The sequence below is a fragment of the Aegilops tauschii genome, chromosome 1 (assembly GCF_002575655.3).
Source record: "Aegilops tauschii subsp. strangulata cultivar AL8/78 chromosome 1, Aet v6.0, whole genome shotgun sequence".
NCBI lineage: Eukaryota > Viridiplantae > Streptophyta > Magnoliopsida > Poales > Poaceae > Aegilops > Aegilops tauschii.
In genome coordinates this window covers 414873937-414901899 of record NC_053035.3, presented here as the reverse complement: position 1 = coordinate 414901899, position 27963 = coordinate 414873937, and the positions used below count along the sequence as shown (strand labels likewise).

General features: G+C 49.8%; 1 long non-coding RNA gene across 1 annotated transcript; it reads left to right on the top strand.

The window, feature by feature from the left end:
• Window positions 1-22789: 22789 nt before the first annotated feature.
• Window positions 22790-25451, top strand: LOC109747295 (uncharacterized). The gene is made up of 5 exons (XR_005762652.3): window positions 22790-23004; window positions 23096-23312; window positions 23731-23995; window positions 24065-24605; window positions 25196-25451. It is a non-coding gene; the product is annotated as an uncharacterized lncRNA (long non-coding RNA).
• Window positions 25452-27963: the final 2512 nt, after the last annotated feature.

Genomic DNA, 27963 nt, shown 5'->3' with positions numbered 1-27963 from the left:
CGGTACGGCCCGTCAAGGCCGTACGGTGGCCAAAGTCTCCGGAGGAGTCTGCACGTCAGACGAGGGCCGTGGCGGCGAAGAAGGTGGTGAGGGCCGCTGTGGCGAAGAAGAAAGCATCTGCCTCCTCTTCGTCCAAGCGCGCCCAGACTCTGCCCTCCTCCCCTCCTCCGGCAGACGCCGACGCGGGGGTCACCTTCGACTTCGGGTCACTCAGCCCCAGAAGAAAGAGGAAGGCAACAGAGGGGAAGGTGGACGACGAGTGAGTATCCTGTTCCTCTCTGTCATCTCCGTCTCCTCAATCTGTGCCGCTTGTGTTGATTTGTTTCCGCCTTCGCAGGGACGCGGAGACGCTGGCCCATAGGGTGAAGAGGGCCAAGGCCTCGGTGGGCGGCCAGCCCCCGGCGGGTACTTCGAGGGCGCCATTGGTGGTGCTGAGCAGCCCGGACAGCAGCCCCCAGCGTAAGTTCACCGCTCACTCCTCGTCGACATGTGTCAGGGGTATGATACTTTGGTGCTGACCTTGCCGTGTATGCAGGAGGAGAGCAGCAGCGGGAGGAGTCACAGAGGGCTACTCCCACCATGCCGCCCCCATCAACCACACCACACCGAGGGGCGTCCCTGGCAAGGGCGCCAAGCACCGAGCCCACGCACATGGAGGAGGAGGAGGAGAACTTGGGCGCTGGTGGCTTCGCCTCGGTGCCAGATGTTGGCGGGGAGGGGACTTCTGCTTCCCAGCCTAGCACTGGTAAGTCTCTGGCCTTTCGTCCCTGCTTTTTCTCTTCCTTTTGAATCTTTGATCTTGGCTCTACCCCACCTTCTTCTTGAAATCCAGACCCTCTCTCAGCGGACCGGGAGGACCTGGACACCGTCATCGAGGACATGGCCAAGGACGCCGCGGCGGAGGCCGAGAAGATCGCCGCCGAGGAGGCCGCCAGGGACGCCGCGGAGAATGCCGCCAATGGGCCTGCCGGGGAGCCCGGCAAGGCTACCGCCGAGGAGGCCGGCAAGGGGCCTGCCGGGGAGCCCGGCAAGGCCAGCGCCGAGGAGGAGGTGATCGATGACCAGCCTTCCTCCTCCGCTGCCTCTGGCTCCGGCAGGTACCTGAAGGTGAGCGACGACCTCTTCGTCCACCTCCCCAGCGCGTCGAGCACCAGGGCCCCCGTCGAGGGAGAGGTGTTCGACGACGAAGTGCTCGCCTCTGCCGGACTCGAGGTCGTCGATGAGCCGAACGTCGGTGCCGATGGCTCCCAGGAGGAGCGGCTGCTCCAGGCCATGGGCGCTAACTTCCGGAGGCTCCAGGCGCTCCACCGTGCCCGCCTGGACAAGGCTAGGTCCAGGACGGCGGTGGCAGAGAAGGCGGAGGCGGACCTCCAGAAGCGCGTCCCCGAGACGCACGACTGGTTCCGCCAGGCTCGCGATGAGCTAAAGGCCGCCCAGGGCGAGCTGGCCAAGCGTGATGTGGAGCTCACCATGAAGCTGGCCGACGTCGAGAAGGCCCAAGAGACAGCGAAGAACTTGGCCGCCGCCGCCGAGGCCGCCCGGACCCAGTACGAGGCCGCACTAAACTCCCAGGAGGAGGACCTTGCCGCGCGCGAGGAGAAGCTTGCCGCCACGCTTCGTGGCAAGGATGAAGAGGTGGGGAAGCTTGTCTTGCAGTGGACCCGTGAGCTGGGGCAGAGGCACAAAGAGGCACTCGATGCCCAGGCCCTGGTTCACGCCGGCAAGGTGAAGGAGTTGGAGGTGGAGTGAGACGGGCTGAAGGAGCAGGCCCTGAAGCTGTCCCAGGAGAAGGACATGCTCAACGGTGCCCTGACGGAGGCGCAGGGCGCGACTGTCAGCAGGGTCGGGGAACTCTCCGAGGCCAACAAATCCATCAAGGACCTCAAGCTGAAGCTGGAGGGCCTTGAGGGAACGCTCACGAAGGCGAAGGCCCGGGAGGGGACCCTGGCCAAGGAGCTGGAGACTGAGAAGCAGCTGCGGAAGAACGAGGCCGCCGAGCACAAGGATTCCGAGGAGGGTGTGAACCGCTGGATCGGACGTCTCGAGGACGTCGCCGGCAGGATCACCGCGCAGCTAGCCGCTATGGGGATGCCAAATGTGAGGTACGCCCCAGAGCGTAGCGGGACCACCAACGCTAAGCTGACCCTGTTCTTCGAGTGTGTTCTCAGGGCCTTGGAGCAGCTTCACGCCAACCGGGCGGCCTCACTGTCCGACGAGGCCCGGAGGCTTTGCCAGGGCGCCATGACCAAGGTTCTCACCAAGGTGGCATACTGGTACCCCGACCTCGACTTCGACGCCGCGCTGGAGAGCTTGCCGGAGGATACTGACCTCGCGCCGCTCAGGGAGCGCATCAAGCCCATCATCAGCGGTGTCAACGGAATTCTGAGGGTGTAGGGCTAGCGCCGGGATTAGGCACCCCGTTTCTTATCGTCGCTGTAGGTTCATGGCCAAGACAATTTCTATCTTTAGATGAACCGCGGTGGAAATTGATGTAATATAACTCTGCAGTACTTCTGATGTTATGCACGTTAGTTTCCTGTTTGATTTTCCCTTGTATGTCCACCCTACGTATCTGGGTAGGCCTGCCGGCGCGTAAACCCAGGGCGGCGTCTTGGGGACGGATCCCCATTGGCCTGCCGGGTGTGCTTGCTGCCGAGCGAACCACCTTACCGCCCTTAACGCGGCCGCCCGAACTGTCGAGCTTAACTCAGAATCGAGAGTGTTGCCAGGTGCGGAAGGCTACCCCGCCACTCTCGACGCGGCCGCTTGAGCTGTTGAGCGGACTCGAAACAGAACAAGGGCGTTGCCAATTGCGGGAGGACCCCTTTGCGTGCAGGTTTTTCATACATAGGCAAGATCTCCAAGGACGATAACCTTACGTATAAAAGGAACTAACTCAAGGCTCTGAATGACTTAGCTTTTCTGTTGCCGCGTTGGCGTCCTTCGCGTTCGCAGGCGGCGCCCTTTTCTCCTGGCCGTCTCCTCCTTGGGAGCCATGGCGATGAAGAAATGCTAGGCTAACTACTAGACCAGATTCTCACAATTGCAGCTGAGGGAGTCCTGGATTAGGGGGTCCTCGGACAGCCGGACTGTTGGACTATGAAGATACAAGATTGAAGACTTCGTCCCGTGTCCGGATGGGAGTCTCCTTCGCGTGGAAGGCAAGCTTGGCAATACGGATATGTAGATCTCCTCCCTTGTAACTGACTCTGTGTAACCCTAGCCCACTCCGGTGTCTATATAAACCGGAGGGTTTAGTCCGTAGGACAACAACAATCATACCATAGGCTAGCTTCTAGGGTTTAGCCTCTACGATCTCATGGTAGATCAACTCTTGTAATACTCATATCATCAAGATCAATCAAGCAGGAAGTAGGGTATTACCTCCATCGAGAGGGCCCGAACCTGGGTAAACATTGTGTCCCCCGCCTCCTGTTACCATCCGCCTTAGACGCACAGTTCGGGACCCCCTACCCGACATCCGCCGGTTTTGACACCGACGTTGGTGCTTTCATTGAGAGTTCCACTGTGCCGTCACCATAAGGCTTGATGGCTCCTTCGATCATCGGCAACGATGCGATCCAGGGTGAGGTTTTCCTCCACGGACAGATCTTCGTATTCGGCGGCTTCGTACTGCGGGCCAACACGCTTGGCCATCTGGAGCAGATCGAGAGCTACGTCCCTGGCCATCAGGTCAGGTTTGGAAACTTGAACTACACTGCCGACACCCGCGGAGACTTGATCTTCGACGGATTCGAGCCCATGTCAGGTGCGCCGCACAATCACGACGAGCATGATTTAGCTCTGCCGTCGGAAAGTGTTCGGGAGATCACACCTGCAACCACTCCGGCCCTCAATCCGGAACAGATTGCGCCATCTGAGGATGGTTGGATGGACCCCGCCACGGAGGCCGCAGACTCAGTGGAGATAGAGCCGAATACTGACTTCACCTCCTACGAGACCCGTGTTGCCGAACCATTGGATTCGTCCCCGGCCACGGACTCCGAGCCGCCTACGTCTGTGCCCATCAAATCCGATTGGGCACCGATCATGGAGTTTACCTCCGCGGATATCTTTCAGCACTCGCCTTTTGGCGACGTACTTAACTCGTTGAAGTCTCTCTCCCTGTCAGGAGACCCTTGGCCGAACTATGTCCGGCTAGAATGGGATGCGGACGACGAAGAAATTCGCGCCCCACCCACCACCCACTTAGTAGCCATTGTCGACGATTTAACCGACATGCTCGACTTCGGCTCCGAAGACATCGACGGTATGGACGACGATGCAGGAGACGAACAAGAACCACCGCCCACAAGGCGCTGGACTGCCACCTCATCGTATGATATATACATGGTGCACACCCCCAAAGAAGGCGATGGCGATAAGGCAACGGAGGATAATCCCTCCAAGAAGCAATCCAAGCACTGACGTCAGCGGCGCCGCTCTAAGTCTCGCCATAGCAAAAGCAGCGATACCGGCACAAGAGACAATAACACTCTGGATAGTGCCAAAGACGACGATAATCCCCTCCAGCCAGACCTCGAGCGGGAGGATGAACAAGCTAGCCCTCCGAAACAGGCAGCAAACAGAGAATCAGAGGATGACAATTACATGCCTCTCTCCGAGGACGAAGTGAGAACAGCCTGAAGAAAAAGCAACAACAGCTTCGAGCTGATCAAGATCTGCTAGTGGATAGATGGACTGAAGTCCTGGCAGCCGAGGAATATGAACTCGAGCGCCCAACCAAGAGTTACCCAAAACGCAGGTTGCTACCTCAACTCGAGGAGGAAGCATTGAAATCTACATCACCAGCGTATGATGCGGCTGATCGGCCACCTCGTGGCCGAGACAGAGAGGCATATAAGCCCGAAGTCCAGCCCGCACCCCGCCGCCATTCAAACAAAAATACCAAGGCCCGGGGCAACACGCGGGACCTGCGAGACGTATTGGAAAACAAAGCAAAACATGCAAGATCAATCTACGGATCAGGGGGTCGCGCCCCAACACATGACGATGATCGTCACACCGGATACACTAAAAGCAAATCCGGCCGGGCCGAATACAGTAGACAAGACTCGTATGAACTGCGTCGTGATATAGCCCAGCACAGAGGCGCCGCACACCCCCTATGCTTCACTGATGAAGTAATGGATCACGAATTCCCAGAGGGTTTTTAACCCGTAAACATTGAATCATATGATGGTACAACAGATCCCGCGGTATGGATCGAGGATTTCCTCCTCCACATCCACATGGCTCGCGGTGATGATCTACATGCCATCAAGTACCTCCCACTAAAACTCAAAGGACCCGCTCGGCATTGGCTGGATAGCTTGCCAGCAGACTCCATTGGCGGTTGGGAGGATTTGGAAGATGCATTCCTTGACAACTTCCAGGGCACTTCTGTGCGACCACCGGATGCTGATGACTTGAGCCATATAACTCAGCAGCCAGGGGAATCGGCCAGGCAATTCTGGACCCGGTTCCTAACTAAGAAAAACCAAATTGTCGATTGTCCGGATGCAAAGGCCTTAGTGGCATTTAAGCATAACATCCGTGACGAGTGGCTCGCCCGGCACCTCGGTCAGGAGAAGCCGAAGTCTATGGCAGCCCTCACGACGCTCATGACCCGCTTTTGTGCGGGCGAAGACAGCTGGCTGGCTTGCAGCAACAACACATCAAGAAGTCATGGCACTTCAGATACAAAGGATACTAACGGCAGACCACATCGTAACAGACACAAGCGCCGCAATAACGGCGACAACACCGAAGACACGGCAGTCAATGCCGGATTCAGCGGCTCTAAATCCGGTCAGCGGAAGAAGCCGTTCAAAAGAAGTAATCCGGGCCCGTCAAGTTTGGATCGCATACTCGATCGCTCGTGTCAAATTCACGGCACCCCCGATAAGCCAGCCAATCACACCAACAGAGAATGCTGGGTGTTCAAGCAAGCCGGCAAGCTGAATGCCGAAAATAGGGACAAGGGGCTGCATAGCGACGACGAGGAGGAGCCTCGGCTGCTGAACACAGGAGGACAGAAGAGGTTCCCTCCACAAGTGAAAACGGTGAACATGATATACGCAACCCACATTCCCAAGAGGGAACGGAAGCATGCACTAAGGGACGTCTATGCGATGGAGCCAGTCGCCCCAAAGTTCAACCCATTGTCCTCTTGTCCGATCACCTTCAATCACAGGGACCACCCCACTAGTATCCGTCATGGCGGATCTGCCGCATTGGTCCTTGACCCCATCATCGACGGATTTCACCTCACTCGAGTCCTTATGGACGGCGGCAGCAGCCTGAACCTACTCTATCAGGATACAGTGCGCAAAATGGGTATAGACCCCTCGAGGATCAAACCCACTAAAACCACCTTTAAAGGTGTCATCCCAGGTGTAGAGGCCCATTGCATGGGCTCCATCACACTGGAAGTGGTCTTCGGATCTCCGGACAACTTCCGAAGCGAGGAGTTAATCTTCGATATCGTCCCGTTCCGCAGTGGCTATCACGCACTGCTCAGGCGAACCGCATTTGCCAGATTCAATGCGGTACCGCACTATGCGTACCTCAAGCTCAAAATGCCAGGACCTCGTGGGGTTATAACAGTCAATGGAAACACAGAATGCTCGCTCCGCACGGAGGAGCACACTGCGGCCCTCGCAGCTGAGGCACAAAGCAGCCTTTTAAGGCAAACCGCCAATTCAGCGATAAAGCCCCCGGATACCTTCAAGCGAGTCCGGAGTAACCTGCAACAGGATCGCCTGGCACGTTCAGAGCTCGCCTAGCAATTCGGCCCCCGTCCTAGTCCCAGTCAAGTGACGAAATCTGTGCCGCGAGTACATAATTACGCACTAAAAATACCATGGGCATAGGTGGGGGCACGACCAGGGCACGTCCCACAATGCGGCTTAACCGCCTCAGGGGCTGTATATCTTTATCATTTCTTCTCTTTTAGGACCTTACTCTCTGGAAACCCCTCTTCGGCAGTCTGATTGGTGGACACATTACGGGAAGGAAAAACCAAGGAGGCAAGAAGCTAAGACGTACAAGGGAATCCCCAGGTGGTCTCTAATAACGATCAAAGTACCTATTTTTAATACCCATACGCAACTTGCCCTTGGATAGGACATGTCAAGTAGTCCTATTTTTTGCTTATTGCACTACTTCTATCAGTACGCTTCGACGTATTATTTAAATAACAATGCATAGCATTAGTCTATTATTGCATTACCCTTCCCTTTTTCCTTGTCTGTTTATTTACGACAAGTTGCACCCGTACATTCTGGTACAACCAGTACGCCAGGGGCTTCAGTATACCCCATAATACGGCGTGAGAAGTCCGAACACTTTTGACAGTGCGGCACCCCGAACTTATAGCATTATATGCATCAGCTCCGAATCATGTCTTGGGTCAATAGTTGGGTTTGCCCGGCTCCCATGTTTTGGTACCTTACGTTCCCCAATATCGGCTAAGGTAGCGCTGGGAGAACTACTGCGATTGTGTCCCGGTTCTTCCGGACGAGCACCTCAGTAGAGAAAGCCGAAAACTGACTGTCATGATAAGGCGAGAGCTGGTCGCTGTTCGAGAGGTCTCAAGTCCTTAAAGACTTTTTCTGCTTCGGACGAGGAGTCGGCCTTGCCCGACTTAGGCGTATATAGCGCCCCAAATTCGGCCTTCCGAATACTAGGGGCTTCGCCAAAATTTAAAATTGTAGACTTCTATGGCTAAGTGAGAGTGATAAAGCCTTATAGTCCGATTGCCTGGTTCGTTGCGCTGAACACCTCCCTCGAAGGACCCAAAATTGGGATAAAGAGTGCTCAGGTTTATCCCGAACACCTCAGTACTAGTTACATGGGGGCAGAAGCTGACGACTGGACAACTCTCAGATTTTATAAACGGCCGCACAGAATGTAATATTTTAAATTCACAAGCGTTGCATAGCGCAAATGAACTCGTTTCATATTACAGGATCACATGAGTACATTCATTCGAATATTACATCCTTAGCACATTCCTCCGCCACAAGGCGAGAACCGTTCAGGACACTGTTATAATACATTTCGGCGTGGCGATGCTCCTTGCCCTCCGGCGGCCCCTCCTTCACCAGCTTCTCGGCGTCCAGCTTCGCCCGGTGCACCTTTGCCCGGGAAAAAGCCCTGCGTGCACCCTCGATGCAGACACACCGCTTTATGACTTCAAGCCGTGGGCATGCATTCACAAGCCGCCTCACCAGGCCGAAGTAGCTATCAGGCAGGGGATCGCCGAGCCACATCCGGACTATAAGACCCTTCATGGCCTGTTCGGCCGCCTTGTGGAGCTCGACCAGTTGCTTCAGCTCGTCGCTCAAGGGCGTGGGGTGTTCGGTCCCAGTATACTGAGACCAGAACAACTTCTCCCTCGAGCTCCCCTCCTTGGCCCGGTAGAACTCCACGGCATCTGACACACGCTCCTGGAGAGCTCCGAACTCGGGTAAGTAAAAGGAAATTTTCTTTCACATGCTTGCTTTGCATAATGAATGCCTTACCCGCCACTATCTTCTTAACCGCCTCAATTTCCTGGAGGGCCTTTTGGGCTTCGGCCTTGGCATGTTGTGCGCTTTCGAGGGCCTTCGCAAGCTCGGACTCTCGCGTCTTAGAGTCAAGCTCCAAGGACTCGTGTTTTTTGACGAGAGCCTGGAGCTCTTGCTGCACCTCGCCCACCCGGGCCTCTTGCTTTTCTCGCTCAATGCGCTCCTTGGCCGCTTTGTCTTCGGCCTCGGATAGCACCTTCTGCAGGGTCGCCACTTCGGTCGTGGCCCCTAGCAAAATTCATGACGATCCTATTATTCTAAAACCAAATTTTTTTTAATATACAGACGGGGTATAACTTACCTTTGTTCTCTTCGAGCTGCCTTTTGGCAAGGCTGAGCTCTTCCTTGGACCGCTCAAGGTCCCGCTTCAGTGCGGCGACCTCCGCAGTACGTGCGGCAGCGGCTAGCAGTGAAGCATGCATATGCACATAGACATATTTCGATTAGGCTCCTGCGGTTATTATTTGATCCTTTATTCGGCCTTTCTTCGCAAACGCCAAACAGAGCTCCAGGGGCTAGTGTCTATGCGGTAACATTCTCTTATAATCTGGTTACTTACCTCAAAGCCTGTTAGGAGGTTGGCACAGGCTTCAGTCAGTCCGCTCTTGGCGGACTGAACCTTCTTGACCACCGCACTCATGATAGTGCGGTGTTCTTCGTCGATGGAAGCGCCGCGAAACGCTTCCAGCAAGTTGTCCGATGCCTCTGGATGGATAGAGGCCATCGGCACAGGCGGCTTGCCCCTCTTAGCGAGGGGTTGCCTGACAGAGTCCGGAACCACTGGAGGTTCCGGTGCAGTATTCGGCTGGGGGCCGAATTTGCTGCCCCCATCATCAGAGCCCATGGGAGTCTTGCTCCCCTTGCACCCAGCATCCGGAAGGTCGCCTTGAGGCGTCTCTAGGACTACCTCCCCTCGGCTCGGTGCCCTTTGAGACAACACTTCGACGTTGTCCGTAGGGCGAGGGGAGGAGGCGGTCGGATGTGAATCACTGTTCAGATCCGACGAGTCCAAAGAACCATCCGATGAGGATACGCCGATATGGGCTCGGGACGGACTGCATAATCATGTTCGGCGTGATGAGAAGCAGTTCAATAAAACATACCAAGAATTATTATGGTATCCGGATACTTACGACTTCGCCAGGGGCTTGTCCCTGGGCAACCACTCGTCGTCGCTATAGGCGGCCGTCGTGGAGCAGTCCGGAAGGAGAGTCCTTCCCTTCTTGGACCCTTCGGCCTCCCCAGATGGGGCGGCCTTCCTTTTCTTGTCCCCCCCCCCCCCCCGGCAGGGGGGAGAACTTTCCTCTTCCTCCTCCTCATTTTCGTGGGAGGAGTGCGTCTCGGTGTTTCCGGACGATGAGTCCGATATAACCTTGCGCCGGAGACCCTTCCTGGTCCCCTTGGCCTTCTTCGCCGGCACCTCATAAGGCGTCCGAACCAGCATCTCCGTTAGGAGAGCGTCTGCTGGATCTTCGGGCAGGGGGGCTGGACAATCGATCTGCTCCGCTGTCTCTACCCAGTCCTATTAAATAGTGTGGAAGCTTATATCCCGCACATGGTTAAGCTGGGGAAAATGAACATCTTATGAGATATCAACGACTTACCGGATTGGCAGGGCGCTTTGCGCTGAGTCCGCGGTCCTCGGTAAGGGGAGGAGGTACCTCGGCGCCCTTGAACAACACCTTCCAGACGTCCTTGTGCGTCGTGTCGAAGAGCTCTTGCAGCGTCTGGTGCTTTGCCGGGTTGAACTCCCACAAATTGAACGTCTGCCTTTGACACGGGAGGATCCGGCGGAAGAGCATGACTTGGACCACGTTGACGAGCTTGATTTTCTTGCTCATCATGTTCTTGATGGATGTCTAGAGTCCGGTCAGCTCTACCGGGGAACCCCAGGACAGGCCCTTCTCTTTCCAGGAGGTGAGCCGCATGGGGATTCCGGATCAAAATTTGGGGGCTGCCACCCAGTTGGTGTCACGCGGATCGGTGATGTAGAACCATCCCGATTGCCACCCCTTTATGGTCTCCACATAGGAGCCTTCGAGCCAGGTGACGTTGGGCATTTTGCCCACGATGGCACCTCCGTACTCCGCTTGCTGGCCAACCACCACCTTCGGTTTAACATTGAAGGTCTTCAGCCATAGGCCGAAGTGGGGCTTGATGCGGAGGAAGGCCTCGCACACGACGATAAACGCCGAGATGTTGAGGATGAAATTGGGGGCCAGATCATGAAAATCCAGCCCGTAGTAGAACATGAGCCCGCGGACAAACGGGTGGAGGGGAAATCCCAGTCCGCGGACGAAGTGGGTAAGGAAAACCACCCTCTCATGGGGTTCTGGAGTAGGGATAATCTGCCCCGCATCTGGCAGCCGGTGCGCGATATCCGCGGCCAGGTATCCGGCTCCCCGCAGCTTTGTGATGTTCTCCTCCGTAACGGAGGAGACCATCCACTTGCCTCCCGCTCCGGACATGCTTGGAGTGGTTTGAGGAGAAAAATGCGAACTTGGGCGCTAGAGCTCGAGTGCGCAAGAATGGATGAGCAAGGAGGAAGAAGGCATGGGTGAAAAGGGTGAATCCTTGTCCCTTTATAAGGACGGAAGAAGCTATGTGCCTCCCCACCTACCTGGTAAAATTGCTTATTCCCCAAGCGTCGTAATTGATGGCGCGGTTGGGTTACCCACACCCGTATTGATGAGAATCCCGTGATAAGGGGACACGATCTCTGCTTCGACAAGACGTGCCAAGGAAACCGCCTCACAATATGTGCAGTGGCTGGTTGTGAAAAACAGTTCGAATAATGACCGGGCCGTGGTGTGATGTCATGCTGCAAAATGCGTCAGCAGATTAGATTTGTGGAAATGTTATTCTCTCTACGGTGGTATGTGGAAATTGTTTTGCAGAGCCGGACACTATCCTTGTGTTCAAAATCTTCTATGGAGTATTCGGAGGAGGAACCCGCCTTGCAATGCCGAAGACAATCTGCGCGCCGGACTCATCATCATTGAAGCCTGGTTCAGGGGCTACTGAGGGAGTCCTGGATTAGGGGGTCCTCGGACAGCCGGACTATATCCTTTGGCCGGACTGTTGGACTATGAAGATACAAGATTGAAGACTTCGTCCCGTGTCCGGATGGGACTCTCCTTGGCGTGGAAGGCAAGCTTGGCAATACGGATATGTAGATCTCCTCCCTTGTAACCGACTCTGTGTAACCCTAGCCCCCTCCGGCGTCTATATAAACCGGAGGGTTTAGTCCGTAGGACAACAACAATCATACCATAGGCTAGCTTCTAGGGTTTAGCCTCTACGATCTCGTGGTGGATCAACTCTTGTAATACCCATATCATCAAGATCAATCAAGCAGGAAGTAGGGTATTACCTCCATCGAGAGGGCCCGAACCTGGGTAAACATTGTGTCCCCCGCCTCCTGTTACCATCCGCCTTACACGCACAGTTCGGGACCCCCTACCAGAGATCCGCCGGTTTTGACACCGAAAGCAGCCCCCTACCTGGCGCGCAAAAGATGTCGGTGGGAAACGACACCTATGGGATCACAAGAATCCCTACTACGGTTGTCGGGGCGCAGGGTTGCAAGAAGAGCAGGATTAGTAATCAGCACAAGGATCGTTTACCCAGGTTCAGGCCGCGAGGATGCGTAAAACCCTAGTCCTGCTTCGGTGGATGTATTGAGTGTTCGTGAGCCTTCGACTAGCTACGGTGGTTGAGCCGTTTCAGAGCGAAGAATCCTTCTCCAGTATGCCATGGGCCTCCTTTTATATTCGAAAGGGGCTGCCGCAGTGGCACACATGAGGTGGAAAGGCGTACAGTGCTACGAGCTTATCGCTCGTATTACAGGACAAGACACATTTAATGCATCGCTTAGGTGTCCCCTTGCTTTATTGGGGACGGGAACGAGGCTCGTCCCGTCCGTTGCCGCTCCTCCTTGCTTCGACACGCGCCCTGGCCAGCGTTGCATGCGGCGCCATGTAGGCAGGCAAGCAGCTGAGGTGGCGCGGCAGTAGGGTCTTCACGAAGATCTGCATGCCGCCACGCATGTGCTTGCTGATCTGGTCTGGGAGCTGCATGTTGCCACGCAGGTGCCAGCCCAGCTGGTTGAGCTGGCAGCTGCATGCGAACGGCGGTGGAGGCTTGGCTGGTGCGGGCCTAGAGGTGGCCCTGCTGGCGTCCTCGGTGAGGGCCTTGCCGGGTGGCCCGGCAAGGGTCTTGCCGTGGCGCGCTGTCGTCCCCAGCAAGGATCTTGCCGGGGGTCTTGTGGCTCTCCTTGGCAAGGATCTTGCCGAGGACCATTGTCTTTTAATCCTCATCTGATCTTGAATATTCCTTGGTCTTGACAAAGATCTGCATGCCACCATGGAGGTGCCTCCCGAGCCCTAGTTCCAACGTGGCTGGTTGAGTTGGAACCCGTGGGCTCGATGGTGGCTCACTCCGCTGGTGTGGGCGAGCCGTCCCGGCAAGGGTCTTGTCGGGGCTGCTGAGGCTGCCCCCGGCAAGGGTCTTTCCGGGGGAACCTGCTTCGCCTCTCTGCTTCTTTGTGGTCTCGGCCTTGGCATTGCTCTGGTTGTCTCGGGCTTCGGTTTTACCTCGGTTCACCTCCCCTGTTCTGCTTGGTGCGGCCGTGGGCGCGGCTCCGACTGTCCGTGCACAGGTAAAGGGGTACAAAGGTGCGCCCCTTCTTTTGTACACCGACAAAACCGGAGTGCCGGAGGGGTTACCGGAACCCCCCAGCGAAATAATGGGCCTTATTGGGCCTTAGGGGAGAGAGAGGGCTGCGGCCAGGAGGTGGCACGTGCCCCCCCCAAGGGGAGTCCGAATAGGACTAGGGGAGGGGGCGCGGCCCCTCTTTCCCTCTCCCTCTCCCTCTCCTTCCTTCTTCTCCTACTTGGACTACGAAAGGGGGGCGATTCCTACTTGGAGTAGGACGCCCCCCCTTGGGCGCGCCCTCTAGGGCCGGCCGGCCTCCTCCCTCCCTCCTTTATATACGGGGGAGGGGGGCACCCCATAGACACACAAGTTGATCTTTAACCGTGTGCGGTGCCCCCCTCCACAGTTTTACACCTCGGTCATATCATTGTAGTGCTTAGGCGAAGCCCTGCGCCGGTAACTTCATCATCACCGTCACCATGCCATCGTGCTGACGGAACTATCCCTCGGCCTCAACTGGATCAAGAGTTCGAGGGACGTCACCGAGTTGAACGTGTGCAGATCGCGGAGGTGCCGTGCGCTCGGTACTTGGATCAGTTGAATCACGAAGATGTTCGACTACATCAACTGCGTTACTAAACTCTTCCGCTTTCGGTCTACGAGGGTACGTGGACACACTCTCCCCGCTCGTTGCTATGCTTCTCCTAGATAGATCTTGCGTGATCCTAGGAATTTTTTTGAAATACTACGTTCCCCAACAGATGATACTATTTTCTTACTGCAAGATGATCTAGATAGTGCACATAACTAGAAATATATCTTATGCCTCTTTGAGCAAATGTGTGGTCTGAAGATCAACTTTCATAAGAGTGAGTTATTTTTATTTGGGGAGGCCATTGATAAAAAAGATGAATGTGCAAAGATCTTTACATGTCCAATAGGTGCTTTGCCTATGAAATATTTTGGATTACCAGTTGATAAAAATAGAATTGGTAATAAACAGTGGAAACCTCCTGAAAGAAAAATGGAGAGAAAATGTGAAACTTGGCAAGGGAGATTACTTGCTAGTGCGGGAAGGGTTACTTTAATCCAATCTTCTTTGACAGGCATACCTTATTTTATGATGTCCTTTTATGGGCTGCCCATTGGGGTGAACAAACGTATGGATTTTTTTAGAGCCAGGCTTTTATGGCAGGAGAATGACCAGAAGAAAAAATATCATTTAGTTAAATGGTCTGAGGTATGTAGGCCGAAAGATATGGGGGGTTTGGGGATCCAAAATCTTACCCACATGAATAAATCTTTGCTATGTAAATGGTGGTGGAAATTATACACAACAGAGGGGCTGTGGAAAGATATCACTTTGAAAAAATATCTAGGAAATAAAAATCTTGGCAATATAACTGCCAAGCAGGGAGACTCCCGGTTTTGGAGGGAGATCCTGAAACATAGAGATCATTTTACTTCTTTGTGTAAATTTACAGTGGGAAATGGAAAAATGGTTCGATTTTGGGAAGATTGGTGGATTGGAACTGCTCCACTTAGCAAAAACTTTCCTAGGTTATATAATATCTGTTTTGATAAGAAGAAAACTGTCAAGGAGATTTGGGATAGTGGGATAGAAAACATGCATTTTAGGAGGACTCTGACAGGGGATTCAAAAGAACTTTGGGAGCACATTAAGGAAGCTTGCAGCTCGGTGGCTCTGAATGATGATAAAGATGAGGTGAAATGGACATTGACTAAAAAAGGGATCTATACTGTAAAATCCTTTTACAGGCATTTGATAGAAAATGGTATCAAATACCCACATCTGTACATGTGAAAACTAAAATGCCACCTAGAGTCAAAGTTTTTATGTGGTTGGCTCTTAGAAATAGCATTCTTACAAAAGATAATTTGCTTCGCAGGGGTTGGAAAGGTGATGAAAAATGTCCTTTCTGTGGGCATAAAGAAAGTATAAACCACCTCTTCCTTTCCTGCTCTGTTGCTAGATTATTATGGAACATTTTAAAATGTGCCTTCAGTTTAACTGACATTCCAGAAGATCTCGACTTGGTAATGATAACCTGGGTTAAGACTTTTGGAAAAGATGAGAGGGGCTTGGTTATGATATGAATTTCTGCGATATGCTAGACTATTTGGAAATTAAGAAATAATGTTGTCTTTGATAACAACAGGGTAAATGACCCCTGTGTACCTGTTAATCTGCTTCTTAAAAATTTGCATGATTGGAATGTTTTGCAGAAAAACCCCGCAAGAAGTGAGATGATGGAGGCAGGAGTGAGACAGGTCGGTAAGGTGGCTGGAGAAGTGTTTAAAGCAGCACATGGATGACGCCTGGAGACTAGGAGAATTCTAGGGTGACCAGTTTCAAGCTCTTCGGGGTCACACTCTGGTGCTGCAAGACGGACGCTTCAAAAAGCTGCATCAACTTACCTCCTGTTTCATCCTGCTCTTCGGTCTTTCGTTTCTTTGGGCCGAAATAATAATGTATGATGATGGATACCTGTTAGAGGGGGCTGTGTGTGTTGCCTCGTTGAACTTCTTTCTTCTTTTAAAAACTTTGTTGTTAAGCCGGGTGCTGGGATCTGTTTAAGCCCAAGCCCTAGATCGCTTGTGGGTGCTGCTTTGGGGGCAATGGGGGGAGGAAAGGGATGGCTTTCCCTCCCCCTCAATAGTCAAGCGCTCGCAGAGAGATGCTGTAGTTGCTTTCTATGTTTTTACTTTCTCTGTAAGACATGGTGATTTCTCTTAATGAAAATCGAAGAGGGGCTCTCTTTTATCAAAAAAAAGTAGGGGATCATCGTCGTTCCAAGGTTTGGAAGATGCAGCGGGCGGCGCGTCGTCGGCACGTCTGGTTCCTCGCCGGCGTCACTGTGTTACAGAAGGACCTGTGTGTTATTTCTTTCTTTGTGGGGTGTCTTTCCGTAATGTCTGGGCTTTAATATAATCAGTGGTTTTCTCGCAAAAAAAAATCAGACTTCACTCTTCACTTTGCCCATCAAACATTGGGAGCAAGCATCTTGTCTATCCAAAAACAACGACGCATCCAGACCGCCCACTAAACAACAATTTAGGAAGTTAAAAAAACAATCACGGTCATTAATCAATACTTGTGAAGGGAATCAACACACGTGAAAGGAATCGTCAATCAATACGCGCCACGGTCATCAATCAATACACGGGAAGGGAGTCAATCAATACACGGCACGGTCATCAACCAAACTTGCCGTCTTCATCACCGTTGGTCAGCAACCTTGGCCAGCGCCGCCGTCGGGACCAACGTCGACTGCTGCCAGCGGACGTTTCCCTGTCGCCGTCTGCCACCGACTCTTGGACACCCAAACCAGAATTATTTTTTTGGATTTTTTTAAAAAATTTCGTTAAATAAGATCAGAAAATCAGAAATAGCAGAACTAGCACACCGTCGTTGTACGCGGCAAGACACCCCACAAAAGGCCCAGTTTCGCTGCGGTGCCGACGGGCCCAGACCGTTTCGTCCTACGGTCCAACGAAACGATCGGGATAAGGCCGGCCGCCGCTCTCTGCGGCAAGTTGTTGCCCGCACACGCACAGGGGAGTTCTACGACTGGGCCGGCCCACGAAAGTAACGACACGCTGCGATCGGGTACTGTAGCACTACGATCAAGTGTTGTAGCTCCGAAAAAAATACACCCTCGCGGGGTATCGAACACACGATCTCGTCCAGGAGACAAGGTGATACGTTCGCAAAAAAAAAAGACAAGGTTATACTACCTCCGTCCGAAATTACTTGTCATACAAATGAATGTATTTAGAACTAAAATACATCTAGATATATCCATTCCTTGAAAAAGTATTTCTGGACCGAGGGAGTACAACCGGTTGAGCTACCCAACATTAGTAGTTATAGAACAGCACAGACTTTTAAGAACCAAATCCCAGCGCAGATCCGAAAATATTTCTGAATTTCCGAACACAATTTCAGAAACATTTTCTGAAAATCATAAACAATTTTTTTAACAATAACAATTTTTGTAAATCTAAAAGAAAATTTAAAAAGCGAACAGTTTTCGGAACTCCTGGAGAAAATTTGAAAGCATCGGATTTTTCAGATTTGTGAACAATTTTTGAAGCGGGATAATTTTTTGAAACTCCAAAAAATGGAAACATAAACATATATAAAATTTGAGAACTAATTTTTAAGCGGGATTTTTTTTTTGAAGATTCAAATACTTTTTCAAAAAACTGAACAAATTTTGAAAAGCACGAACATTCTTTGAAAAATGCTAACAATTTTTAAACGCGATACACCTTTTGAAACTCCTGAAAAAATGAAACATGAGCTTATTTTCAAATTTGTGAAAATTTTCTGAAATATGGCGACATTTTTTTTTTGAAATTCTGAACAATTTTTGAAAAGTTGTGAACATTTTGAAGAAAACATTCCGCACAAATTATTAAAAACAGGAATAATATTTTTGTAAAGAACGAACATTTTTTGAGATTTGTGATGATTTTTTCAAACACGGATATTTTTTGAACTTCTGAAAAAGATGAACAATTTATTTAAACATGAACCCTTTTTTCAATTTTGTTAACAATTTTTGAAAAATGGGAACATTTTTTTAAAATTCTGATTTCTTTTGAAATGTTGTAAATTTTTTGAACAAAAACATTCTGAATAATTTATGAACGTATTTCGAGAATATGTGTGGACATAATTTGAAAACTATAGCACTTTTAGAATATGTGGACAACTTTGGAAAACAGGAGCATATTTTGAAGTTCCGAAATATTTTATAGTTTTTGAACAAAAATTAAACATGTGAACATTTTTTTAATTTGTGAAAAAAAATTGGAAACATGAACATTTTTTAAATACGTGAACAAATTAAAAAATGAAAAATACGTTTTGAACTTTTTAACAAATATGCAAAAAGGGAACAAATTTTTAAGTGCTAGAACATTTTTATATTTGTGAATAAAATTTCGAAAAATGAACAATGTTTGTGAAATTCACATACATTTTCTAATTTATGAACCCGATTCAAAAATGTGAACATTTTTGGAATTTGTGAACAAAATTTTAAAAATGAGAACTTTTTCTAAAATAAATAGTTTTTGTTTTGTGAACAAAATTTTAAAAGGTGAACATTTTTTGAAACGAAGCGAACTAATTTTGAAATTTGTAAACAAATTTGAAAACTGAAACATTTTTTGTAGTCCATTTGGGCCCCTCTCTTTCTGTTCTTATTTTTTCACACACATTTCTTCTGATTCCAGTCCATTTAACCATCAAATCTAGTAGTTGAAGGTAGAAAACGGTTGCTAGTAACCCGATCCAGCAATTGGGTAGAGGAGGGAAGCTCCCTGCTGTGGTGGAGCTTGGCAGGGGCGGCCATTGGAGGAGCTCGCAGGAGAAGCACGCGTCAAAGGTATAACCTCACATTTTTGTTTAGTGCATTTTTATTTTAGGTTTAATGAGCTTCACATTTCGGTTAGTGCAGAAATAATTGCAATGAACGTGCATAATATAAATGATGATTTTTTTAGTTCGCTAGATCGGTTATTTATTTAGTGGTAGTAATGTATATGTGGTAGACATTTCGGTTAGCGTAAAAAATTTATGTGGAACGTAGTGGTTGATGGGAATATGAATTTTAATTGCAGCAGACATGTCTGAAATTTTAGTTCATTTGATCGGGTGTTTGCTTAGTGGTAGTCATGTATATGTGGTAGACATTCCAGTTCGTGTATAAAATATTATGTGGTACTTGGTGGTTGATGGGAATATGAATTTTTATGGCAGGAGACATGTTTGAATCAGTCAATTTGTTGTTTACTATGGTCCTGGTAATGTCCGATCAAACGAGAGTGGGGTTGATCTGACTGGCTTTGCAATGTGGAGTTGCAACTGTCCGATCCAGAAAAAGTGAACATTATTCAGTTGAAACACTGGTTGACAACAAATTTCTTGCTTGATCCCAATGTGTGCGTCGTCAATATTCAGTCGGTGTGGGAGTTGGTTCCGATAGATAGGACTCATAAGTGGGTGAGCTGGTTAGAATCCTGATTCCGAGAACTCAAATGCAGAAGACGGTGAAGAGAACGAGGCGGAGGTACCAATTCCTGCTTCATGGAATCCGAACCTCTCGACCGGCATGACCGTGAACGATGGTCATGAATCTTCCTGGCCAGATGCAGCCTCCTGGCACGTCAGAGATGTACCCAATTGAGTCTATGGCGGGGATCAGACACCACGCTGTAAGTATCATGTCGCTCAATTACGTGAACGCATCAAATCTTGAATACGTATATAACTTTTTGTTTATTCCTTTCAGGGTGAGTTGACTGAACAGGCTCAGGAGGATGTTGTTGCTTTTATTCGCCGGGTTGAGACTGGGCCTCTTCTCCCCCAGGAGTGTAATTGACAAAAAACTACCACATTTCACGTATCCGTCCCACAGAACTATCATATTTTGAAAACTGATCAAAAACTTCAGATTAGTGCTGATTTCGTGACAAAAACTACCAAATTCATTTGATGACAGATTTAACCGTTTTAAAAACGAATCTGACAGGGCTGGCCCACCGGTCAGGATGGCGACCGCGCTAATGGCTAACAGCGCTCGCCTGCCGCTCGTTAGCCACGCGCGAGGGTCGGCGGCGCCAGGGACGAAGGAGCCGAGCACCGACCCCGGCGCGCGGACAAAGCTGGAGCCCGGAGGCCCTTCCCCGCCGTGGTGCCGCTCCCGGCCGAGGAAGCCAACGAGGGAGGAGCAGTGGCGCGCGCCCTCCGGCTAGCGGCGTCAGGAAGGACGGCTCGGTGACGAGGTCGCGCCAGCGCTTGCACGCGGCCGCGCAGCGGAAGAGGTCGGCGACGCCGGGCACGCGCGCGAGGATCTCCAGCACCACGTGCTCCGGCAGCCTCACCAGCGAGGGCGCTTCCGGATCCCTCATCTCGATCTCCTCCCGCGATGCGATCGGGTCCGACCGACGCGCCTGGCTAACGGGCGGCAGGCGTGCGTCGTTAGCAGCCGCCGTCCTGACCGGTGGGCCAGCCCTGTCAGAAAGGCGGTTAAACTGGTTAAATCTGTCATCAAGTGAACTTGGTAGTTTTTTGTCACGAAATCAGCACTAATCTGGAGTTTTTGGTCAGTTTTCGAAATGTGGTAGTTCTGTGGGACGGATACGTGAAATGCGGTAATTTTTTGTCAAATACTCCCCCAGGAGGAGCACTCGTCTGACGTTGTGCCTCATCGAGCAGCCCCCCCCCGCGTCACTCGCTGGACCTTCACGATCTACGGCCACATGTTTCGCCCCCTCGTCACTCTTTGCGCCGTCAGGAATCGCGCCCATAGGCATCGGCCCCTCGGCACTCTTTGCACCATCAGGATCCGCGACCACATGTTTCGCCTCAGATTCCTTCCAGGCCACCACCTCCTGGTAAGGGAAAGATAAAACAATCGGTAAGAATGTACTTGTTTGATTAGTCATTCTTGACACTTGTATATGCTGCTTATATTTTTTTGCTTATTTGAGTTTAATTAATGGAGTAGTTTTAAAGCATTGTCTTCGTACTCTAAGTGAACTCTCTTCTCAAGTGCATCTGGTCTGATGTTGCATCCTTCATACTCTTACCGCATTTGTCGTCTTGTGGCCATATGATTCAGTAAAGTAGAATATTGTGCAGCTCCAGTTGGTATTTGTAATGCCGATATTCTTTCCCTCAAAAAAGAGAAATTGCTGATAGTTTCCTAACACTTTACCCAATTAATAATAATATGTTCATAACCTGATTTCACATGCCATGCTTTTGAATGCTACTATATTGCCTGTAACAGGTTATCAAGCTTGTGGAGAAGGAAGGGCATTGAATGGCACGAAGGAAATTCCAGAACAACAGTACTACGACGACTGGGCGGGCCAAGCGAGCATGACAGCGATCTTGACCAAGTAGCCTTGGGTTCCCTGTTTTGGAGGAGCCTGACATAGATTAACAGCCATTCTAATATATGTATCTATCTGTATTTACATGTCCCGTAATTATGGATAGTGACCTAGGTTCTGGTGTAGTACGTAGTTGCTGACAGAGCTGGGAATAGCAAAGAGAAAATATGTGTTGTCTGATGTTATGATCATTCTAGGCTGCTAACTTTGTAATGTACTAGTGTCGAAGCTATGTACCTGATTAATTGTTTTATGTGCTGCTCGAAACATTGATATGATCATTGTTGTTATTATGCGCCATTTTTCATTTGTCGAGTAATAATGCAGATCAAACACATATATTAATCAAGTGAACTTACTTCTTTATCTTTGATTGTGAGCTTGTTGTGTAATTTTTCTTGAACACCTAGGTCTACCGTCGCTAGCTCTGCTGGCACAAGTGCTGTGGGTATGTTTGTACAAGGTGGCTGGAGTAATTATGTGGATTTTGTGTTGTTTTTACTCGATGTGCTGGGAGTGGCTGTTTAGTTCTTGTAAAACTTCTGAATAGTTTGGCCCAGAACCAGGAGGGTGTTTCCTTTGTAGCAGCAGTACCTGGAGAGCAAGGAGTTTGTGAGGTTGTGTTTGATTTTTTTTTGAGGAAAGCCAGTTCTTTATTGATCGAATTTCACAGAAAGTGGGATAATGCTTACATCATGTGGTTGGCCAAACCACACATGACGCCCAGGTGCTAGATTAAGAGCGTATCTAGCTAGGCGGTGAGCTTCTACGTTGCTATATCGACTTTCAAAAATAAAACTACAGGAAAAAGCAGTAGAACGGGCTTTGATCTCGTGGACAATTGCGCCATGTTTGCCGTGGGAACCTTCAGCAATATCTCTCACCACCTGTTTTGCGTCTGACGCGACCACAAAACTCTGCAACAAAAGATCCTCAGCTGCACAAAGTGCCTCCCTGCATGCTATCGCCTCCAAAATCATTGGGTCATCCACTCCTTGCACCACCAGGGCTGTGCTGCCCGGGTAGTTTCCTTCGGCATCCCTGCATACCACTGCTGCCGAACCACCACGCCCTGGTCTCACGGCCGCGTCCACATGAAGCTTAGCATGGTTTGCCGTGAGGTTGTGTTTGATGCTACACTGGGGATGATAATGTTTCTCAGGCCCTGTTTTTCGTCTGCGTGGACTAATCAGCTTCAGTCAGTAAAAAGGCTATCGGTCTATGGCCGTGATTTGCATGGGGCGGCTCAAACCCTAATGGCTAGTCCATCCCAAACCCATACTTGGCAATGTGGATAGCTCTCCAAAAGTGAGTAACATGTAGGAGCCCATAACCACATCTAAACACAAAATCCCTTCAAAAAGAAAAATCTAACCACAAACAACAAAACTTCTTTTATTTAACTTGGTAGACACCACAATCTTTCCAGGTAAATTCGGTCCTCAAGTTGGACGTGGAGTAACTGAGCGCGAGCTCACGTGAGCTCGTTATCTAGGTCGTTGGTTGTCGCTTCTCGATCTGTGACATAGTTCTGTACGTACGCATGCGGTCCGCCAGAAAATCGAGCACTGTTGGGAAATACGTGCGCGACAGTGTTGGGTGGTGGGCCTTTGCATGGGGGAGAGTTGACGGATCTGACGATAGTTTGGACGGACGTCAGTCTCCGGCGAGGTGGGCCGTGGAACAGAATCGGTGTTCCCCGTCTGATCCGTGGACCAGGACAATCGCTGAGGACTGCGGGTACGGTGTGGGCCATTTGGGGGAAGCTGAGGACTGCGGCACAGAGGCGATGAGCGCCGGCGGCGAGACAACATGGAGTTCTGATGCAGCCTATCAGCAGGTAAGTCGATCTTTGCTTTTCCGGCGATGCCGCCTCCTTTTGAGCCCTCTGTTTTAGCTGATCCAGAGGATGGCTTTCTCCCAAGTTTCAGATCCAGTCTGCTGGAGGAGGTCGGGGAGAGCTTGGTGCCGGCTGCTAGTTGTCGTTGTCTTCGGTGTGGGGGATTTGTAGGCGGTACCGCGGGCTGAGGCGACGCGGCACACCAGCGGACAGCGGATAGCGGTGGTGAGCACAAGGGAGAGCTCACCGCCGATGTCAGAGCTGTCAACGGGGAAGACGAATCCCCGAGCACTGGGGTGGAACCAGAGGTCAGTGAATAACAACTTTGCCTTCCAGCACGTATTGAGTGATTTAGGAATGAAACGAATGAGTGAGTAAATCATGCAGTTAGAGTGAGTGCTGATTGTTCTACTGCATTCAGGAAATTTATGTTGTGTGTGCCTGTGTGTGAAGGCTGATTTGTTCTCCGCATTCACAAAATTCAGGCTATGTGCGCCTCTGTTTGCAGGCTGATTGCTGTCATCGTTAAGGAAAAATATTGATTTATGTATTGGTGTTTGCGGTCTGTTTTGCTCCCTGCATTTAGAATATTCATCCTATACGCGCCTGTGTTTGTAGGCTGATTGCTCTGTGCAATTAGGAAGTTCATGCTATATGAGGCTGTGTTTGCTAGTTGTTTGCTATCTGCAATTAGAAAATTCATGTTCTATGTGCCTGTGTTTGCAGGCTAAGGATTGGTATTGCCTCCCCGAGCAAAACACCGCGCCTAAACCGAGTAAGTATGTTCGAAAAGGCAGTCAGGTGTTTTGCGGAGAACCCAACTGAAAATGTGATGACACTGGTTCTTGGCACTACTTTCAACTCTGTGGCCGAGGCATACAATTTCTACAGTTTGTGTTCATGGGAAAAGGGGTTTGCCATCCGGTACGGCAAGAGCCGGCCAAATGTCGAGAGGACGAAGTGCATGCAGGAGATAGTTTGTGGGTGCTTGGTTAGTGACTAATTTGGTTTTGCTGGTTTGTGATCGGTAATTTAATTCAGTTTGTGAATTTTTTTGCAGGGTAAGGCTGGGGTTGAGAACACAAGGTCTTGCCGTGGCCCATAACGTTACATTCTGTCTGGCTGCGGGGACAGGAACTTCACTTTTCCATTCGACAGAAGGTTGCAATTATCCAGTTTTTCCTAGACAGAAGAGAAGCTGGGGCGGCGGCGTCCTTGCGTAGGAGGGCGACGCCATTGAAGACATGGAACTCTTTCTACAGCCGGTTAAAAGGTGATGTATCCCTAGACTCGTTCAATTACGTAAGATGATATAGCTGGAGCTGCAATTTCTTAGAGATTTCCCCCTCCCAATATGTCAGGATTCCAATCCTTGAGGGGATGGATGGCACTGATAGCCTGCTGGATATGGGGAAGTACGCCTGCCGACCCTTGGAGCTCCACTGCTGGCAGCCATGAGTCATAAGAAGTGGAAGTGATGAGTGGGAGCCGTAGCTCCTAGATGTGGATGCCGGACCAGTTAACAGGAAGCGCAGCTCTCCGACTATATCTCAGCAATCGATGGGGAAGGTGAATCCAGAGACTCCTGGATGGACAAAAAGGTTAGTCTGTAGCATCATTATCCTCATCAGATTACCAATTAAGGATTATAGGTACGTGTAATTAGTTAATTAAGTGCTAGGAACATGCCGTTGACTTGTAGTTGACATTATAGCTTATTTTATAGTAATAAGTTTGTTGTAGGGTGCTTCATAGGATATGTTCTGTAGTTCTCCAATAATTTATGGAATATACCACACTCGTCATATAAGTAATGTTGAGTAATCAATTTTTAGGACACCAGAAATTTGCAAATGTGATCAACTAAGTCATGTAGGGTGCGGTTTTCCACAACTTGTATTTTTGTGCTAACAGGGTCAGTATTAAATGTCGAGAGGACGAAATGCATGTAGGAAATTATTTGAGGTTGCGTGCTAAGTCTTGACGATGCAAAAACCAGCAAAAAAGGTGAACTAGTTTGTGAAGGAAATAATATTTATCTAGGTGATGGCACAGCTAGGTGGCAGTCTGATTACTTATTGTGCCTTCACATTGAGCTGTGATATGCACACGCATATCAAAAGTTTTGACTTGACTATCATGTGTTCGACGTAAGCATCTGCTGATTTAAACATTTATGGAATGCATGCAGGGTAACGATTGGTGTGGCTGCGTAAAGGAGGACACCTTGTCCTAATCGCCCAAGTTCGTTGGAGAAAGCAATTCGTGGGTTCGCTGAGAATCCAGGGGAAAATGTGATTGTACTGAAACTGGGTATAAGATTTGATCTTTAGGTGAAGCATACAACTTGTACTCCTGCGGGAAGGGGTTTGGTATTACATATTGGAAAAGCAGACTAAATGTTTAGAGGACAAAATGCAGGCAGGAAATCATTTGCAGCTGTGCGGTGAGTACTTCATTTTGGAATTCTCCATGTAGCACTGCTGGTTTGTTGTGATGTCAATGGCCAAATCTAAAGTTCTGGATGTTGTTTGTGCTATGCAGGGAAGGCGGGCGTTGAGAACAGTCGGTCATGCCATTGTGAGTGTTGGGCTCTTATACGATTGTTGCGATCGAAAGGCAATGGTTGGTGCATATCAGAGCATCGGGAGCAACACATCCAATCTTTGTCTCCTAATTGCGGAGAGACAATACACTGCCTTCACACAAACACATCGACGTTTACAACCGAGACTGGTGAAGCAGCTACGGCAAAATAACGTCAATCTAGCCAAGGTATACAACATCATAGAGAGTTTTTTCACCAAGCGAGCTCTCCATAATTTGTGTGGGGAAATAAACCATGAGCAGGCATAGGACGATGTGAGCAAAACTATAGGTTTTCACTGAACTGGGTGCAAAGGATCGACATTTCACGTATCTTGTGCAGGCTGATAAGGAAGGGTGAATCAGTAAAATTTGGGTGAATGGGAGCAGTAGATTGCAGTAAAATTTTGAGGATAACACAAAAATATCAAAATTTTAACAACAAGGGCAGGAGGTTTGCCCAAGCTGTGTAGTGTATAAGCAGGGGGTGAGGGGTAGGTGAGGGGCACACTCTGATTTCAGTCATCCACGTGAAGCTGTAGTTGGAATAAGATCAAGTTTCAGTGGGAGGTGAAATAGAGTGAATGGCTCTGACCGACTTATCTAGCGCCTCCTCTGTGGCTACGGGTTTCAAAATATACTGAACTGATTATAGATGATTCTGATTAACAGCTGTAAGTTCAGAGCATTAGCTCAGTTCCTGTGTATTGTGTTGATATTTTGTAACCTGAATGTGACGTGACGGTGTTGGAAGCGGATGTATCAGAATCATCTTTGAATCGGCGTGGCAGTCAGTGCAGTTTCAGGTGTCTCCGATGGGTCATTGCAGGTACTATGCCTGGCTTTAGGTGCAACTGTGTGTAATGTACAATAATATATTATAATGTAATAAATCGTCATGTGTGAACGAACGCCTTTAAACAGAATCTTAGCTTTAACAGCGCACATCGTGAGCGAAAATCGGAGCCGGCCTATCCCATAGATAACGGCGTCGACTTTAATAGTTGTCAGAGTGGGCCAGATGTGGGCCATCGGCTCTTAAAAAAAGTCGGTATACAAAAGTTATACCTGGGCCTATACATGTCGGGGTGGCAATCTCGAAGGGGCTGAACGGGAGCGATAACGAGAGCATGTGTGCGCGAGCGTAGAAGAGGACTTTCGCCTCAAGTTCCCTTTTCTTCTAGACTTACCATGAGTTATATGTACTTCTGACCCCAATGGTTGCCTTGCAAGTTTACATAGCAGCGGCGCCAGAAAGACAACTCAACATTTAGCAATATAAGTATGATTATGGACATATACCAACTCAGGGATCAGCATAACATTTTAACAACTGGCAGTAGCAAGCTGCTGCGCTAGAGAACAAGCAAAGCACACTCGTCCAAAGTAACTCCCTGATAAGTTTTGGCAGTCATGATAGATCAAATATAGACCTAATAAATATAACCAGGAACCAAATGTATAAGATTTTACATCAAACTGCGGGTCACACAGAGAGATATTTTACATGGGACTATGTGGAAGTAACTCCGATCACAAGTTATTGAACACAAAACCATGATGATGCTTAGGCGTTAAGCCTTGCTAACAAAGCCTTGATTGGGAAATACAAGTTCCCCAGAGACCTTGAAGCAACACAAGGTGGTTTAGTCTTCTGACGCGGCATGTTTTCAGGCCTGTTGCCATTCCTTGTGGGAGTGGCCACAATCAAATCATCGCTAGAGTCACTGGGAAGTCCCACCACTGGATCCACCACTTCCTTCACCACTTCGTACTTCAGCCCCTTCTTGTCGACCGTAGCATCAACAAATATTGTCGAGCCTGAACCAGCCTCTCCTTTGACAAGCATCTCCGAGATCATTGTCGTCACATTCTCCTGTAACCACCTCCTTATAGGCCTTGCACCGTACATCTGTAATGTGAGAGATTAAGCATGATTACTAAAACATACCAACGGGTAACCTGGTTATCTGAAAATATGACGTACTGGGTTGTATGATTCCGACAAAATGACGTCCAATGCCTCATCGCTTGCACATAGACGGATGCCCTTGTCAGCTACTCTGGCGATGACGCTCTTCATTTGGATTGTCACAACCTCCTTCAGTTTGTCTCGCGAAAGTGGCTCAAAGACAACAATGGCACTGAGTCTGTTGAGAAGCTCGGGTCTGTAGTGTTTCTGAACCTGCACAAACAAATATAGTTGAGTAACAACCAGCAGAGAGGCAACTACTGCATGCAGCCTTTATAGGCAAACCTTTGGATTAAGAAATAAAACCTGTTTCATGAGAAGGCTCCGTGCAGTTTCCATTGTGGTTTCCCCAGACATTCCTGCCATTAAGTGCTCTGACCCCACATTTGAGGTCATGATGA